The sequence below is a fragment of the Podarcis muralis genome, chromosome 11 (genome assembly GCF_964188315.1).
Source record: "Podarcis muralis chromosome 11, rPodMur119.hap1.1, whole genome shotgun sequence".
In the NCBI taxonomy this organism is placed as follows: domain Eukaryota; kingdom Metazoa; phylum Chordata; class Lepidosauria; order Squamata; family Lacertidae; genus Podarcis; species Podarcis muralis.
In genome coordinates this window covers 65,092,831-65,107,841 of record NC_135665.1, presented here as the reverse complement: position 1 = coordinate 65,107,841, position 15,011 = coordinate 65,092,831, and the positions used below count along the sequence as shown (strand labels likewise).

The following is a 15,011-nucleotide window of genomic DNA, read 5'->3' as shown; positions in this document are numbered from 1 at the left end:
CCAACCCCATCCAAATCAGGCAATTGATCAGTTACCTGGACCTGGGAACCAGCTGCCTCCATCTTGCCAGGATTTGGAGCTTGCTGGGCCCACCAGAAGGCAGAAGAAACTCAGGGTGCGTTTGGCACCATCAAGGGAAGACTCTGTGCCAAGAACATGCCAACGGACAGAGCAAGCGGTGAAGCTGCAATAATTCTCATACATCACCAAACTACTTGAGGGCCACCCAAATGTAGCCTGCAGGCGCTTCCTGAGCAGTAACCTCCGTGAACATGGAATAAGCGTGCATCGGTCTCTAGTCAAGAGGCCCTTACCTCTCAGGTGTTGCAGGCAGCAAGGTGTGGTCCAAATTGCTCATCCAACTCCTCTCAGCTTCTCCACGCTTTCCCTGTTCTGGGGTCTCGCCTTTGATATCCAGGGCTTCCTACAAAGATAAAAGCAGGTGTCGAGTCAGGTGAAATCACAGGAAATCTTTGCACCCCTTTTCTGCTGTTAGTGTTGCTAAGTTCCGCCCCTGAGCTGCTCTCCGCCACATGCAAAACGCTTCGCAAAAAGGAGACGTTTGCCACCTTTTTTCCTTGCCTCGCTCAGTGTCCAGAAAAGCCGAAAACATCCAGCCTTTCTGGATGCTGAGCAAATGTGAGGGATTTCTCTACATGGCAGGCATCTGTACATAGAGGCTTTGAAGTTCCTCTCAGCTGGGAGTGTGACAGAGCAGTTAAGAGTGCGGGACTAGGACCTGGGAGATCTGGGTTCGAATCCCCCACTTGGCCATGAAGGTCGCTGGGTGTGGCCTTCAGCCAGCCGCTGCCTCTCAACTTAACGTACCTCGCAGGGTTGTTGTGGGGATTGAAAGAGGAGGGGGGAGAACCACGTACGCCACCTTGAGCTGCTTGGAGAAAAAGGTGGTATACAATTGCAATATATATAAATACATGCAAGCCTGTGCGTGGCTCAATTATTTCACTACAGCCCCGTGAGGAAAGCCAGGCTGCAGGATGTTTGCTACCTTAGCAAGCGTTAGGCCTAATCCAGGATTCAGACATGAGTCTTCCACACCCAAGTAAGAAAATGGCCATGTCAGGGATAAGAGAAAAGTCTCAAAGGTGAACAAAAACAAATTTATTCAGCTGAGAACATTTTGGTTAATGTTGAAAAATGAAAAGCCACATCACTTTCCAGACTCCCCTTCCCTGCAAGTATTCCAAGCACCATCGCCAAGCATATCTTAACCCCCTTTGCGACGTTCCTGCGAGGAAGGCTGCCGTTCTTCCAAGGATTAAGCCTGCCAATTGCTCTTCAGAGGGAACCCATTAATACTATCTCATCGCTACGTTTTGGCGCTGGCAGGCTTTAGGTCTCTGCAGAAGACGCCCGTCCTGCAAGTCTGCTCAACGTGGTTGGCATTGCTGTTGAAAAACAGGTTCCTAAGGCAGCTCCGGGGAATTTGTTACACACACAGGACTGGGAAGCCGCTGTGCCGCGTCCAATGGCCCAGACAGAGAACTTTGTCACAAAGTACTTGGCAACACGTGGGAGTCCTTGCATTGACTTCCAGCGGGTTGCTGGATCTGATCTTTCGAAGGCCCATTAAACAGGAGTAAATAAGGGAAACTCCCGCGCGGGCCTGATTGAGAAACTCATTTGCAAAGCTCTGGGAAATAATTGCAAAGTTTTCCTGGAGCTTGAAGGAGGGAGCGGTCCGTTTGTCACTGCGGCAGCCCATGCCGGGCGCCCATTCATCACGCTTGTCAGGTGTCAGCCACTGAAAAATTCAGCGGTGCCTTCCCCCCTCCCACCGGGCAGCCCATCATTCACAAGGCAGGCAGCGAGGATGCCTGGAGACCACCAGCGCAATGACTGACAAATGTGACAGAAAGCACACACCTACACGCAAAGCGCCATTTGCACCCAAGTGCTCGCGGGCCTCGCTACATAATAATCAAAGAAAAGACTACTGCATCCGGCCATGACCCTTCTAGTCTAGCATCCTGTTCTCACAGCGGCCAACCCAATGCCCATTATGGGAAACCCACAAGCAGGACAGAACACAGGATGATGATGATGATGATGATGATAATGATTACTCCACCCATCTGGCTCGGTTTCCCCAGCCACTCTGGGGGGCTGCCAACAGAATATTTAAAACACGATAAAACATTAAACGTTAAAAACTTCCCTAAACAGGGCTGCCTTCAGATGTCTTCTAAAAGTCTGGTAGTTGTTTATCTCTTTGGCATCTGGTGGGAGGGCGTTCCACAGCGCAGGTGCCACCACTGAGAAGGCCCTCTGCCTGGTTCCCTGTAACTTGGCTTCTCACAGGGAGGGAACCGCCAGAAGGCCCTCAGCGCTGGACCTCAGTGTCCGGGCAGAATGATGGGGGTGGAGATGCTCCTTCGGGTGTACTGGACCGAGGCCGTTTAGGGCTTTCAAGGTCAGCACCGACACTTTGAATTGTGCTCGGAAACGTGCTGGGAGCCAAGGTTGGACTTTCAGGACCGGTGTTATATGGTCTCAGTGGTCGCTCCCGGTCACCAGTCTAGCTGCCACAGGTTGCGTTTTTTCAGGTTGCGGACCGCCGAAACCCGGAAGTACCAGAGCGGGTTACTTCTGGGTTTCGGCAGTCGTGCATGTGCAGAAGTGCTAAATCGTGCTTTGCGCATGCGAAGGAGCGCAGAATCACAACCCACGCATGCGCAGACACGGGTTGCGAACGTGCATTCCGCACGGATCACGTTCGCAACCTGAGACAGGCAGGCAGGCATCCTCCTTAAGTTTCCCATAACAGGGCAAACAGCCTCTGGGGGAAGGGATCAACTTATTTGCTTAATTCAGGAAGTGACGCTGACCCCGGTCGCCCCCCCCCAATTGGGCCGTTCATTCACCCCAGGTCACCTGGTGCAAGAGAGCATCTCTGTGACCCGACCAAGGACTGAGGGCACAGAGGGCAACGCTTGGAGGGGGCTCATCAGCTCCTGAGCCCCTCCCCTGCAAGCCCCCATCCCAATCTCTCCCCCCCCCCCCCGCCTGTCTAGACAAGCTTTTACTGGCTCAGGATAATCAAGCGTTTATTCCAACAGCATATTTTTAGGGCGTCTTTTTTTATATATAGGCACGTTTTATCTTGTCATTTTTTCCCCTTGTACCTTGATTGCTTTATAATTAATATTTTTATGTTGCAATATCCCCGTGTTTGTAAAAGGCTATTACCTTCTCCGAGGCTCCTATAGATGCACAGGGTTATAAATCCGGGGGAATAAAAAAGCTAAAAGGTTTTAAAACTGGGAAGACTGACGCAGCCAGACTAACCTATCGGAGGCTGTTTTCCTGGCCCCTTCGCCTCACACCAGAAGTAAACCTCCGATAGAAGCAAGGAGGGAAGCAACAAGGGCTAAATTGAGACACCAGCCGCCTCCCAGAATGAGACGCAAGAAGGAGCTTTGAGGCCTTGGCAAAACCAGGCGCTCAGGGACTGTACCTGTCCCAGAGCCAGATTTGGGACAGCGCAGGAAGCTCCCCCGCAGACGGCGCAAAGTCAAGGGGAGCGTCAATAGACAGGTCTTGGGACAGCAAGTCGCAACTCAGAAAGCAGTAGTCAGTACCAACTGCACCAAAAGGAACTACAGTGGTACCTCTGGTTGCGAACGGGATCCGTTCCGGAGCTCCGTTCGCAACATGAGCAGAACGCAACCTGCATCTGAACGTGTGCGGGTCGCAATTCGCCGCTTCTGCCCATGCGTGTGACATCATTTTGAGCGTCTGCACATGCACGAGCGGCTAAACCCAGAAGTAATCCTTTCCGGTACTTCTGGGTTGCCGCGGGACGCAACCTGAAAAGATTTAACCTGAAGCAAACGTAACAAGAGGTATGACTGTATTACAGGTATGACTGTAATGAGAAATACCGTATTGGCCAGAATATAAGCCGCACCCTTCAAATTTGGTGTCTTGGGGGAGGCTTGGGAGCTGCAGACACGATGGGCACCGTTGCCCCATAGTCCTGGGCTGCCCTGGGGGGGGGGGGAGCCGCCTTGCTTTGCCAGGGGCCTCCCCCCATTGCTTCTGATGACTTGGGGAAGGCTTGGGAGCAACAGGCGGGTGGGCGGGCTGCCGCTGTCCCGCACTGCTTCCGGGGGGGGGGGGGGAGCTGTGCCACTTTGCTGGCAGCGTACGGTCGTGAATATAAGCCACACTTTAATTTTTCACGATCGGAATTTGGAAAAAAACAACCCACAGCTTATATTCAGGCCAATACGGTAATTGAGGGGGTGTGCCAAATTTTGTCCTCCTTCGTGTTACCAAAGTGGGTGGGGAGATGGATAGGAGAGGGTTGGTGCTCATCAATATGTTGCGAGTAGGTAGGCCCTGGGGATGAGCCGTATTCTGCATGGCCCCCATTTGGTCCAATCAGACCCAGGCTCAGGCAAGCAAGAAATTGGGTTGCGCGCGTGTTCTTTTCCCCCAAGCGATGTGAATTAAAGGAAAAGGGAGCAAGGCTATTTGCTGGGAACTGTTTTGCAGAGGCGAGAAGACAGTAGCGGGGCGGGGGCGGGGGAGCAAGCACTGAACCCCCCTCTGATGGGAGGGCTGCATGAAACTGTGGAAACTGGCAATCTTCTTGCTCTGGACCGAATGGACTTTGTCCAATCCATCTGAGGCTCTTCAGGAAAGGGCAACCCAAGAGGATGGAGCGACTCCCCTATGGAGAAAGCTTGAGGCATTTGGGAGCTTTGGGTTTAGAGCAGCCTTTCTCAACCTGTGGGTCCCCAGAACTTGTTGAACTACAACTCCCATCACCCCTAGCTAGCAAGGCCAGAGCTCAGGGATGATGGGAGTTGTAGTCCAACAACATCTGGGGACCCACAGGTTGAGAACCGCTGGTTTAGAGAGAAAGCAAATAAGGGGAGGCGGGTCATGATAGAAGTTTATAAAATGATGCCTGGCCTGGAGAAAAGGGGCAGAGGAAATTTTTTCTCCCTCTCTCGTAACACTAGAACTCACAGATGTTCCAGGAAGCTGAATGTAGGAGAATTAGGGAGAGAGAAAACGCCTTTCTTCATGCAACACACAGTTAAACTGTGGAACTCCCTCCCACAAGGGGCAGTTGAGGCCACAAGTCCAGATGGCTTTAAAAAAGGATGAGACAAATTCATGGAGGAAGAGAGGGCTACTAGCCAAGAACTAGTCAAGTTCTGCTTCCACAGTTGCTGGAAACCACAGGAGACTCATACAACAAAAAATAATATTTAGAATATGGTGGATCCCATTACGTTTGTTTAAAAAGGGGCTATCTAAGGTATCTAACTGGTGGAGATGCAATAGGGATAATGCTTCTTTAAAACATATGTTTTTTCATTGTCCTATATTGAAAAACTTTTGGCAGAAGGTAAACGAAACCATCAACAGAACTGTACGGAACAACCTTACATTTACAAAGCAAAATATCCTCTTGAATTATATACCCAGCACATGGAACCTTACAAAAGGACAATATGAGTGGACTCTCCCTGCCCTTACCATGGCAAAAAGACTGATACTGATGAACTGGAAAAATAATAATGCGGCAGATCCCTTCTACGATTGGATTGAAGACTTATACAAACTCAAAACATATGAACAACTTGCATTTCAACGCAGACTTGCCATGGACAAATTCAAGGATATTTGGAATCCAGTCTTACAAATACCGTAATAGGTTAAGATCTGGTGAAGTACAATAACAACCTTGTAAAAGAAACAGTGTTTTTTGTGGGGGTCTCCCCCCATTTCCCCTACTGCACAGATTCTGATTCTCTTTTACTTTTTGGTTTGCATCTCACCATGTTTAGTGCTCTTATGGTTATGCACTTTTTGAACTTTCAATAAAGATGTTAAAGGTAAAGGGTAAAGGGACCCCTGACCATTAGGTCCAGTCGTGACCGACTCTGGGGTTGCAGGGACCGAACAACGGGAACTCACTCCATTGCAGGGATTCGAACCGCCGACCTTCTGATCAGCAAGTCCTGGGCTCTGTGGTTTTACGCACAGCGCCACCCACGTCCCCAATAAAGATGTTACCAAAAAGAAAAAGGAGGGGAGAATGGCCTTCTGCTCAGGTTGCTCTTGGCCATCGTGAGAATAGCACGCTCATTTTTTGTCTCATACCATTCCATTCTGCTCTCCAAAGAACTCTAGCACAAATGCAAGACCTTTTTTGGAACAGACCCAAGTCCCACCTAGTCTGGATATGTTCCAACAGCTTGAAGGCCAAAAGCCCACCTCTGTTTGCCCCCAGATCTGGTCCTCAAGAGGAACAAATTTCTGCAGTGCCAGGGGTTGGACTAGATGACCCTTGGCTTCCCTCCCAACTCGAAGTCCTTCCTGAGGATGACATTTCTGCTTATCTACCTTAACTAATAGCCAGCCTGTGAGAAAGAACTAATTAGCAAGAAGGGTTGGACTGGGGAGACGACAGCGAAGAGTGTGCAGAACGGCCGCTTCCCTCCAAAGCAAACCGAATTAGTAAATATAAAGAGTTCCTCCTGGGGAAAAAGCATGCAACTTTGTCAATTAGACAAGTAATTACCAATTAAGGAGTGACGAGTACATGAGGATCGCGGCTTGTTCAGTAGCCAAAAGGCACAAAGGGGCTCTGTCGGAATTAACCCCCCCCCCCCCATGCTACATACGTCCTAGCGGTAAGAAAATTGCTCTGGAAAACTTGGCACCGCATGAGGAAGCTTGCATATATCTTGCAACTCCCAGATTCTGGCAGGCTGAAGGATTGCAGAGATGTCTGCCAATGCCAGCATCCTGGCTGTTGCAAAGAGGCTGCATTGGGCGACCCAGGCAGCTGCCTCACCCGATAGCATCTCTGAGCAAGTGCAAGAGCCACGCAGGTCTGAGTCAGAGGGTGACTCGGTGTCACAAGCAAGGTCAAACGCCTCCTCGGCAGATCAGATGGGGATGACGGCAGGCTACGCCGACAGATGGCCTCACCGTTCCTTTCAGCCCAGGCCTGAGTCACAGGGACAGCTCAGGATCCAGAGATGGGGAGAGGTTCGGTCTCTGTAGGTCAGAGTGGCGATGGGTCCCTGGGGCCGCTTCTGAGCGCTGCTCTTCCCAGCCAGGGTTTCAGATGGCTGACCTCAGGCCCCTCTGCTGCCCGCAGGGACGCAAGGCAAACAGTCGCTAATGGCACTATTTCGCTTTCCTGTGACGTGGCACCGATAGCAGCTGCAGGATCCCCAAGTGCCAGATTTTGCCAAAATCCAGATTCGGAGCAGCACCGCTGCAGCTGCAGCTACTCCTGAACTTCAGGGTGCAAATGGGCAAGTATCACACACGTGCTTGGGTAAAATTCTACTACTGGAAGGAACCCACAGGTCATCTAGCCCAACCCCACGATGATGCCAGGGCCATAATTGGTGGATGCTGTCCAGAATGCATGGGGTTGAGGAAGAGTGTGCCAGCGCATCAAAAAAGATCTGGGATGATTCTGGGAAACTAGCCAGGATGTATTGCAGCGGAAGGGCTACAGGCAGTGTGGCATAGTGGTTACTGTTGGACTAAGACACCTGGGAGGTAAAGGTAAAAGGACCCCTGACCGTTAGGTCCAGTCGTGGCCAACTCTGGGGTTGCGGTGCTCATCTCGCTTTATTGGCTAAGGAAGCCGGCGTACAGCTTCCGGGTCATGTGGTCAGCATGACTAAGCCACTTCTGGCAAACCAGAGCAGCGCACGGAAATGCCGTTTACCTTCCCGCCGGAGCAGTACCTATTTATCTACTTGCACTGGTGTGCTTTCGAACTGCTAGGTTGGCAGGAGCAGGGACCGAGGAACGGGAGCTCACCCTGTCGCGGGGATTCGAACCTCCGACCTTCCGATCGGCAAGCCCAAGCAGCACAGTGGTTTAATCCACAGTGCCACCCGCGTCCCCTGGGAGAGCAGGGTTCAAATCCCCACTTGGCCATGAAGCTCAGACATTAGGCCAGTCACTGCCGCTCAGCCTAACCTACCTGGCAGGGATGTTGTGTGGGTTAGATAGGGAAGGGGAGAACTGTGTATGTTACCTTGAGCTCCTTGGGCAAAAAGGTGAGGTAGAAATGCCAGATATAAAAAAATCACTTAGTCATATTCATGGGACAATGTGGCAGTGGGGAGGGGAAGACCTCCCCATCCCCAGACATGAGTAAGTCTTTGTTCCAATAGTCCGAAACACTTCAGATTAGTGGAAGGAAACCTACATGACATGTCACTTACCAAGGAAAAATACCAATGGTTGCATCCAGCATTAGTCCTTCTCAGAGTAGACCCACTGGAATTAATGGGTGTGCATTTGTCGGTTAGCTCCTCTGAACAGAACTTGGCTGGATACAGTCCCAGGTCCCTATCTTAACAGAGGCGGAATCTTCTGCAAGCAGGACTGGTTTGTCATTCATAAATTATTGGATTATCGAGCACAATTTCTCCTTCTATTGAAATGCTCAAAAGAACGCTGCATGTAAGAAAATGTATACAAAACAGAAAATGACATAACAATGTAATATGTCTGCAATACTTCACCAAGCAGAATCATATTAAAGGTAAAGCACAGATTAGGATCCAATCTTTGTCGTCATAAGATAAATATAAGACCAGGCATCTCTGAAACAAATTTGAAAAACGCACAGTTGTTATTTGTTGGCTCTTAGAAGTGATGTTTGTGTGTGTGTTGCATTTGCCATTTCATCCACATGCTGGGGGGGGGGGGCTACCTTTGCCCCAGTCAGACCAACTGCAGGGAGAGAGGAAGGGGTTCGCAGAGACACCCCATGCCCAGCACACCAGCTCCACGGGACAAGGTATGAATGAAATGCACAAATGCCACTTACACAGCTCAATGTAAAGGTAAAGGGACCCCTGACCATTAGGTCCAGTCATGGCCGACTCTGGGGTTGCGGCGCTCATCTCGCTTTATTGGCCGAGGGGGCCGGCGTACAGCTTCTGGTTCATGTGGCCAGCATGACTAAGCCGCTTCTGGCGAACCAGAGCAGCGCATGGAAACGCCGTTTACCTTCCCGCCAGAGCGGTACCTATTTATCTACTTGCACTTTGGCGTGCTTTCAAACTGCTAGGTTGGCAGGAGCAGGGACCGAGCAACAGGAGCTCACCCCCTTACGGGGATTCGAACCACCAACCTTCTGATCGGCAAGTCCTAGGCTCTGTGGTTTAACCCACAGCACCACCCACATCCCACACAGCTCAATAGGCAGAGGCAAAAAATGTGTGTTTGACTTCCTGACTTCAAGGATGTGATTTTCACCTATGCACATAGGAAGGATTTGCCTGTCCCATCGCTGCACACTAAACATGGGCCCAGCCCATCAGGTAAGCAGAGAGGACTTGGCCATACAACAAAGCGGACTGTTGGAAGATTCAGGACAGACCAAATAATAATAATAATACTTCAGTCTTCAGCAAGAAAGATGCAGTAACGGCAACCAACTTGGAAGGCTTCGTAGAATCACAGGCATGTAGACCTGGAAGGGACCCCGGGGAACATCTAATACAACCCCCTGCAATGCAGCAATCACAACTAGATTGTATATGACAGACAGCCATCCAACTTCTGCTTAGAAACCTCCAAGGAAGGAGAGTCCAGCACCTCCCAAGGGAGTCCATTTTACTGTCAAACAGCTCTTAATTGGCAGAAAGCTTTTCCTGAAGTTCAGTCAGAATCTCCTTTCTTGTAAACTGAAGCCATTAGTTCAAGTCCTTGGCTCCAGAGAAGGAGAAAACAAGCTTGCTGCCCCTTCAGCATGATAGCCATTTAGAAATCGCTATCATCTCTCCTCTCAGTCTCCTCTTTTCCAGGCTAAACATACCCAGGTCCTTCAACAATTCCTCATGAAGCTTGGTTTCCAGACCCTTGATCATCTTGGTCTCTCTCATCTGCACATGTTCCAGCTCGTCAACATCCTTCTTAAATTATGGTGCCCAGAATTGGACACAGGACTCCGGGTGTGGTCTGACCAAGGCAGAACAGAGTGGGACAATGACTTCCCTTGATCTGGACACTAGACTTCTGTTGATGCAGCCTAGAGTAGCACTCATATTTAGCTGCTGCACCACACTGTTGACTTAGGTGAAGCTTGTGGTTTATTCAAAACCCCTAGATCCCTTTCACTGGAAAAGACCCTGATGTTGGGAAAGATGGAGGGCACAAGGAGAAGGGGACAACAGAGGATGAGATGGTTGAATAGTGTTCTCAAGCTACGAACATGAGTTTGACCAGACTGTGGGAGGCAGTGGAAGACAGGAGTGCCTGGTGTGCTCTGGTCCAGGGGGTCACAAAGAGTCGGACACGACTAAACGACTAAACAACAACAGATCCATTTCACATCCTTTTCAAAAGGGCACGGGTCTTAACATTTTGTCTATTGATGGCTACCAGTCACAGAAGTTGTGTACTTCCTGCCAGGGTGAGTTGCAGTGTGGTTCAGAAGACCATTTGCTCAGAATCCCAAAGCAGGAGAGGGCTGAGCTTCTGCATACTGGCTTCTTCTAGATATCTGGATGGCCGCTGGGAGAACAAAATGCTGGATTAGAAAGGTTTGGGGGCTGACCCCATTTCTAATGTTCCTACAAAAAGGCAAAGCAAGACAAGAAACAGTCAGCCCTTCCCGTTAAACAGCTGGCACCTCAATATTCTGGCAAGGGCAACCCTGCAAAAGTGCAACCATCATGAATGGCAGCCATTGACAGCCTTGCCCTTCGTGAAGTTGTTTGATCCTTTTAAAGCCAACCAGTTTGCCAGCATCGCTATGTATTGTGGTAGCAACTTCCACAGGTCAACTACACATCAGGTGAGGACCCCATCTTTCTTCCCCCTTTCTTCAAGGGGCAGTGCAAAGGAGGCCCACAGATTGACACCCATCTAAGCACTGGCCAGACTGACTCCTGTTTTGCTGGAGCTTTCAAAGTGCCTTTTGCACCATGAACTGGGATACCCTATTGGCATTGGGATACCCTAATGCCAACAGTGTCCTTCAGCTCTCTATATTGGACAAACAGGCCAAACCTTACGCCAAAGAATAAACGGACATAAATCTGACATCAAGAATCACAAGACAGAGAAACCAGTAGGAGAACACTTCAATCTCCCAGGACATTCTATACAAGATCTCAAAGTAGCTGTTTTATTACAAAGGAATTTCAGAAATAGACTGGAAAGAGAAGCTGCTGAATTGCAACTCATTACCAAACTTAAAACCATGGAGAGACCTGGTCTGAACAAAGACATTGGATTCTTATCTCATTATACATGACAAAGCCATTTTTCACCTTCTCACCCCTTGCTTTTTCCTGTAAGACCTATTGCAGTCGTTAAGAGTCATCAACAGGCTCATCACAGCTATCTGCCAATCACCCATTCCCACCACCCTTCTGAGTAATACCCCTCCCCACCTTCTCACTATATAGAAGGATCTGGCAACTTCTGTTTCAGTGTATCTGAAGAAGTGTGCATGCACACGAAAGCTCATACCAAGAACTAACTTAGTTGGTCTTTAAGGTGCTACTGGAAGGAATTTTTTTTGGGATACCCTATGTCAGGAATGAGCCAGCTCCAAGCAAAGAATTGCAGCCAACTGCAGAAAGCAGCCAGGAACAGAGGGGCTCAGATATTGGAGAGCAGGCAGCTGCACACTTCAGCTCTTTGACAAACCAGCTGATAAGGCAGTAGCTGAGAGCAGGCGGGAACACAGCCAAAGCTCGCAGGAAGCACAAAGAGGCATGAATAGACTGAGCCTCTCAGCACAGGAAGAGGTTGGAGCTGATCCACTAAGTCCGAAGAGTCAGCGAATGGGAGGGCTTCCAGACAGAAAACAAAACAAGTGACGTTAAGAGTCGAAAGTTCAATATCTTCTGTCGTAGCTGGAAGCAGTCTTCAGACGGGTCATCTTGAGTAATGATTCCATAGGCTTTGTCAGAGCTGTCTGGAGCTATCTGTTTGTTTTTGCAATGATTCCTCCTTTTTAATTACCTATGCTTACTGTGTTATCGGGCAGGGAACCTGGACTCCTGCCTCCCTAACAGGGAGAAATCCAGCAGGCAATGTTTTTCCAGGGCTGCAGGAAAGAAGGAAAGAGAGGAGAGGACAACGATTCACCTGCCCCACTTGAACTTGCCAAGCAGCTGAGCAAACAAGCGAATGGAGGGCAGGAATCAAACTAATGGCTTCAAGAAAGGAGATTCCTAACTGAACATCAGGAAGAACTTTCTGCCAGGAAATGCTGTTCCGACAGTGGGATGGTCTCCCTTGGGAAACTGCGGGCTCTCTTTCCTTGGAGGTTTTTAATCAAGAGTTTGGAGGACCATCTATCACGGATACTTTAGCTGAGATTTCTTGCATTGTGAGGGGTTGGACTAGATGACCCTTGGGTCCCTTCCAACTTTATGATTCTATGAATGCTGCTGGAAAGACCCCAGTGTCCCGTCCGGCTCTTCATGGCCACTCCTGCCTGCTGATATTTGGCTCCAGACTTTCTGCCCCTGCCTCCACATAAAGCATGCCAAACTAGGCTCCTGCCCTTTTCCCCAGAGTTGCTGGCAGACAGTGTGTACAAGCCCTGCTGAACCCAGCAAAGGTGCCATTTCGGTGCCCTGTACAGCACCCACCACACAGATGCTAAATCACGGTCAACGCAACAACAGCAGCAGAAGCAGGAAGGCAGCTAGTTTCTCCGAAAAGGAATGGCGTCTGCTCAAGGTCTGAGCCGTCTGCGTCGTTCATCACCGAGATTCACAGCTTCCTTAATTTCACTTAAGCGGCTGTGCCATATTTCAGAGAGAAGAGCATTGTGGGTAGCCAAGACGGGGAGGCCAAGCGCTCTGCAGTGGCTCAGCCAATGCTCTCGGCAGGAATGTCACGGCAGAAAAACTTCCGGTGGGGGCCCAGAGGGCTGGGTGCATCCATTGACCTCCCCCCAACACACTTGTTACATGATTTAGATTTGGGTTTCATTAATATTACTGCATATAATTGTTTCCCCTGCACGTGGAATAATAGAATTGTAGAGTTGGGATCTCTAATAGAATCGGCTGAAATAGCTGTTTAGCCTGCAAAAGGGGAGACTGGGAAGAGATATAAAAGCCATCTTCAAATATCTGAATATTGAATATCTGTCACATGGAAGATGAAACCAGCTTGTCTTCTCCTATTCCAGAAGGTCGGACCCAAACCAATGGCTTCAAATTAAAAGAAAGGAGATTCTGACTCAACACCAGGAAGAACTTTCTGATGGCAAGAGCAGTTATTTATACTCTGGGCGGCTTCTAACAAAGTATTAAAATACAGTAGTCTGTTAAACAGGGACGCGGGTGGCACTGTGGGTTAAACCACAGAGCCTAGGACTTGCCGATCAGAAGGTCGGCGGTTCGAATCCCTGCGGTGGGGTGCGCTCCCACTGCTCGGTCCCAGCGCCTGCCAACCTAGCAGTTTGAAAGCACGTCAAAGTGCAAGTAGATAAATAGGTACCGCTCCGGCGGGGAGGTAAACGGCGTTTCCGTGCGCTGCTCTGGTTTGCCAGAAGCGGCTTAGTCATGCTGGCCACATGACCCGGATGATGCACGCCGGCTCCCTCGGCCAATAAAGCGAGATGAGCGCCGCAAACCCAGAGTCGGTCACGACTGGACCTAATGGTCAGGGGTCCCTTTACCTTTACCTTAGTCTGTTAAACATTAAAAGCTTCCCTAAACAGGGCTGCCTTCAGATGTCTTCTAAAAGTCTGGTAGTTCTTCTTCTCTTTGACATCTGGTGGGAGGGCGTTCCACAGGGCGGGCGCCATCACCAAGAAGGCCCTCTGCCTGGTTCCCTGTAACTTGGCTTCTCACAGCGAGGGAACCACCAGAAGGCCCTCAAAGCTGGACCTCAGTGTCTGGGCTGAATGATGGGGGTGGAGACGCTCCTTCAGGGATACTGGGCCGAAGCCGTTTAGGGCTTTCAAGGTCAGCACCAACACTTTGAACTGTGCTTGGAAACATATAGTCCAACAGTAGAATGGTCCCACTCGGGAGAAGGTGGATTCTCCTTCCCTGGAGGTTTTCAAACGGAGGCTGGATCTGCCAGGGATTATTTGGCTGCAATTCCAGCCTTGAAGGGGGTTGGACTAGATGACCCCTGGGTTCCCTTCCAACTATAATTCTATGAGGCTGCACAAGAACTCCCCAATCCCAACGTTGAGAGATGCTTTTTATCGCCCTTCTGGTGGGGAGCGTAGAGGAGGCGGCAATCTACACCATTCTTATGGGGTATAGATTTCATTCAGCTAAGAAACCCCCAGATTTGAGGGGGGAATCCCCAGTTCTGCCTCTTTCACACCTCTGCTGTCCGCAGCGATCCTTGGGAGAGAAATTCTGGTGACAGTTTTGATTTGCCTGCCTCCCTCTGGCTATAAGCTTGTGTCCTTGGATACCCTCTTATAACTGCAAAAGGTTGGTGGCAGCCCCTTAAATTTCCCGGTGGCTCTAAATACCTGCCTTTCCAACTCCTCCCCATTCATCACTGCCAAACTCAGAAGTTGGTCGAGAGTCGGAAAGAGCGCCGTTTAATACATTGCCAGCCCTTGTAAATCCCTGAGCGCTCCTGGGCAGCAGCTAGGGACATTCAGTCGGGCTGCGCTCGGAGACAGAGAGAGGCCTTTCCAGACATGTAGGAAGGGGGGGGGGAGAGGAGAGAAAGTGGCGAGATTCAAATTCCCAACAAGACAGTAGCAAATGAGGCTTTAGGTTCAGTGACTGCAGCAGCCGAGGGAGCTAATAAACACAGACATGAGAGCTAAATTGTCTTCTGAAAGTCGTATCAGTTGCTCACATTAGAGGCTCCTTCTAGCAATTTCAGAGTATCAATAATAAATGCGGAATAATTACAGCTCGCCTCCTCCTTCTCACACCCCCTCCCGTTGCTCTTTTGCTTTTTTGACAGCGTCTGCTTAAACGGGGGCAGCCAGAGAGCCAAGCGCCTTTTGCCAAGTGCTTGAACCACCTGCCCAG

The 15,011-nt window shown here is 49.9% G+C and overlaps 1 protein-coding gene across 1 annotated transcript in view; it reads right to left on the bottom strand.

Annotated features, from left to right (window-relative positions):
• CNTFR (ciliary neurotrophic factor receptor) overlaps positions 1-15,011 on the bottom strand; it is a 412,330-nt gene that overhangs the window by 317,348 nt on the left and 79,971 nt on the right. Inside the window, exon 2 of the mRNA XM_077936575.1 lies at positions 315-424. The gene's annotated coding sequence lies outside the window, so the exon portion shown is untranslated. The remainder of the gene's footprint in view (positions 1-314; positions 425-15,011) is intronic.